This window comes from Octopus bimaculoides, chromosome 1 (assembly GCF_001194135.2).
Source record: "Octopus bimaculoides isolate UCB-OBI-ISO-001 chromosome 1, ASM119413v2, whole genome shotgun sequence".
In the NCBI taxonomy this organism is placed as follows: domain Eukaryota; kingdom Metazoa; phylum Mollusca; class Cephalopoda; order Octopoda; family Octopodidae; genus Octopus; species Octopus bimaculoides.
The window spans coordinates 4432718-4437023 of record NC_068981.1 but is presented as its reverse complement, the minus strand read 5'-3'; the positions used below and the strand labels follow the sequence as shown (position 1 = coordinate 4437023).

At 35.6% G+C, this 4306-nt stretch overlaps 1 protein-coding gene across 1 annotated transcript in view; it reads left to right on the top strand.

Moving 5' to 3' along the window:
• LOC106880951 (glutamic acid-rich protein) overlaps positions 1–4306 on the top strand; it is a 68523-nt gene that overhangs the window by 30402 nt on the left and 33815 nt on the right. The gene's annotated exons all lie outside the window — the stretch shown is intronic.

Sequence of the window (4306 nt, the reverse complement as noted above, 5' to 3'; positions counted from 1 at the left end):
ATAAAAGACACCATTTCGAGCGTGGCCGTTTTCGTGCGGGTGACACGTAAAAGCACCCACTACACTCTCTGAGTGGTTGGCGTTAGGAAGGGCATCCAGCTGTAGAAACTCTGCCAAATCAGACTGGAGCCTGGTGTTGCCATCCGGTTTCACCAGTCCTCAGTCAAATCGTCCAACCCATGCTAGCATGGAAAGCGGACGTTAAACGATGATGATGATGATGATGATGATAGATGATTTTTACCTGTAAATCAGGTAATTTAGTCCAATGAAATGTTCAGATATGTTTTAAGTATTGAAGTATGAGTTAGTGATAAACTAGATCTCACTTGAACTTGGCCATTAGGTATGAGCTTTCGTCTTTGTTGTTTGGTAGGAATGATAACATTAGGCTGGGGTATCGTGGGAGATGATATTTGACTAATTCAATTATAAATGAATAAATGACCCCTTTTTTAAAAAGCATGATAAGCCTGTAGAAATTGTATGCATTAGAGGAAATATACATTATTGAATATAATAGATATAAAAACATTGATACAATATGAAAGAAAAGTCTGGGGAAATATTGCTGGTATTACAGAGGAAACTCAGCAAGTGAACTGTGCAACAAGCCATCTGGTTTGCACAGTAGTGACAAACAGCTTGGAGAAATGCGTGTGTGTTATATAAAGCTTAAAAATACCAATTACATTTTGTTTTGGGTTTCTTATTAATACATGATGTGACATGTAAAATGCACCCAGCACACCCTGTAAAAGTGGTTGGTGTTAGGAAGGACATCTAACTATAGAAACCATGCTACAACAGACTATTGGAGTTTGGACAGCTCCTGTCAAACCACTCAATTTGTGCCAGCATGGAAAAATGGATGTTAAATGATGATGATGATGATGTGGCTTGAACTCCACACATTGGCCTATCCAGGGATATGATTGTCATTCTCAGGATAGACCCAATCCTTTTGGTAACATGTTGTCCAGCACATATTTTTAATTTTAATATATATATATATATATATATATATAAGGATGAGGTTGTTGATATCACATTTATTTCATGGTTTACAGCTGCTTCATTGATGCATGGGTGACAAATCATATAAATTGGAAAATATGGAAAAGAGCAATGATACTGTCGTATTGGTTATATAATATTGATCATATAACAAGAACCTTAGTGATCTAGTCATAAGCTTTATGAACAAATAAATAAGGGTACAAACTGGATGGGTGTGCAATTTCTCCATAGTAAGAAAAATATTAACACTACCAACTGATATTGTTTGTCTCTGTTAATCATTACATCAGTATACCTACCCATTGGCATTCAAGCATTTTCAGAAGATGACTGTAGATCTCTCCTATTTACTATTGCATGTCACCCATGCGGCTAGAAATGGTATTAACCCATAAAGTGCTGGGATTTGCTCTTACATAGCATGGACTGCCGAGCACATTTTATGAAAATGAGACTACCATACACACATAAAAAACAAAAAAATAGTTTAAAAATCTTCTTAGTATATAATGGTGGCAAGTTTTACATCATCTGAAAAGTCATTAGTGGAACTATTAGTCTTCTTGCATTCTGGTGGGTATCGGAGCGTTTGAGTGACATTAGATCCCAACAAATGCCCATAAATTAAATCTATCTGGGCCAGTGTCGATGTGTGCCTGATGGCCATGATCGTGGCCCGTTGCGCTTTATGTGTTAAACCTAACTTCCTTATCTTTCTGACTTTCTCTCCTATTCACTGCACCATGTCAGTAGGTTGCATAGTTGAGACGTTGGATTAAATAGTTTATTACAAGCAGTTCTGTATGTCACTCGGATTCATAACTGAGACTATGGATCAAATACACGGGCTGCTGCAAAAGTTCACCGTTCTTAATGAATGTTTCAGTGGTTAACACACGGTATGCACCAGTCTGAACCATGATGGTAGCTGTAAAAGAAATGATAAAATATGGTGCTCCAGCATGGCCACAGTCGAATGACTGAAAAGTAAAAGAATATGAAGACACCATTAATATTTGCCTGACTTCACTTGCAGCTGGGTGCAGCAGATAAATTTATGCAAGGTTTTTTTCTGCCTCACCGTGTACTTGGCTACAAGCAGTTTTGTAGAATAACTAATTTAATTCCAAATGATGTTGGTGTTGACTTTGATTCTTAATACCATTAAGTCAATAAAAATAAATATCTATAATATATTAGGTTTGATTCATGGAGCTGTACTAAAATGTTGCTAAAGCTTTTCTGTCCAACAAAAAGAAATCTGGAGTAAAGATTGTTTGCCAACATAACATGGCAGTCCTCAAATTGAAGGAGTTGCCCATTTTAGCAAGTGATTTTTGGTCCCAAGCTTTTTTATAACAGCTACCTGAATCAAAGACAATTTCCCTATCAAATAAGTTCCTGCTGATTGTACCTAGTTCCCAAAAGAAATTTCCACTTGTTTCACCTGACGATACTACTGGTACTATGGTTTATGCACCATAGCATTGCAAAACTTGTATATATGCTTTTGCAAAATGTCTTATCATCTCACAGTCAAGACATTCTCATCATCATCATCATCATCAGCAGCAGCAGCAGCACATTCTTTATGGCCAAGTTAGATGGACGGACAAAGGCTTTTCACTCCTTCCTTATTGAAAACTTGTTTCTGACTGTACAAAAGTTGATTTCCCTACAGCAGCAACATAAGCATTACGATTATTTGTAACAATGCCACCCATAATACTAACAGTGGACTCTTCCAACTGTATTTGTAGAAATAGTATCCTGAAATATAAAGGTCTTCCCAGCTTTCTAAAACAAGGTAAAACAATGGTAAACTGTCTTTCAGTTGGTTTCCCAGTTAAGTCCTCAACAAAAAAAAACATCTTTGATAGCATCTTCTCCAAGTCATATAGAAATTTACAATATTTCCATATTTGTTTAAGAGAACTGACAAAGTCATTAAAAGATGGTCTCGGTTATTGTTTCAATAAACATAGTCGTATTTGTTCACTGAGTATATTTTTACTGTTTGTGTATTTGGAATCAATGAAATGTTCAGCTCTTGAACAACACATAATGTTGTCTTAGGTTTCCTCTTCTGTAATCTCTGGTCGAGTTCATTGTTGTCACTGACTTCTGTATCTCCCAGACTTAATAGAAGTAAATCCAATGTATACTTTTCATCTGGTTTCATAAATCATCATCACCATCATTTAACATCTGCTTTCTATGCTGGCATGGGTAGGACAGTTCGACAGGGAACTGGCGGGCTGCAGGACTGTGTCATGCTCTAATGTCAGCTTTGGCATGGCTTCTACAGCTGGATGCCCTTCCTAATGCCAATCACTTTATAGAGTGTATTGGGTGTTTTTTTTTCGGTTTTTTTTTTCATACCACTGGCACTAGTTAGGTTGCCGTGTATCTTGCAAGGTAGAAAAAATAGAGAAGGAAAAAGCTCCCATCATCATCATTTAACGTCTGTTTTCCATGCTGGCATGGGTTGCTAAGAAAATGTATTTGGGAGGGAAAGGTGGAGGTGAATGGCTGTATGCCAGGTGTTAAAAGGCAAAAGTACAGGTACATTATCTTTCAGAGTAAGAGGGTTGATTCTGAAAGATAACATAGCTAATTAAAATATTTTTTTAAATAAAAAATTGGTGTAATCTTTAATTTCGAGGAGTCAATATCCAATCATAGACACACTTCACACTTTAGAAGTTATTTCCTAATAAGTTGTCAAAGAACTTACATACTGGACTCTTATCTCACCTTATTCAACTGTTACTAATTAACTTCACAATTATAGAATAATTATAGACAATTATAGAATAACCAGTAGAAGTAGAACGAATAGGTTTCTTCTCTAAATTGTTTCAAATATCAGCAGTCTTAGTGAGAATATCATTCTTGATATAAGAATTTTACTTCTTTAAACCCCTTTGTACCATATTTCTGTCGAAATAAATAATTTTGATTTCAATTGGTTTTGAAAATAATGAAGAATTTAGTAAAATAATTTAGTCATTATTAAGCTGGTGTTTGGAACATAAATTAAGAAATTTCAATGGAAGGTTTTAATTTAGATCACGTTTAGCTTTTTGTTAGCACATTTCTGTTGAAATCCACTGACTTTGTTTCATTTAATGTTGAAAACAATGAGAAATTTACTAAAATAACCTTATGGTTAATCTGGTATTTGGTACATAAATTAGCATGGAATTTTGATGGAAGGCTTTAATTTAGATCACTTAAAGATAGGAAATCTGTATCATAGAACTGGGGGGGGGGGGGTCAGGCA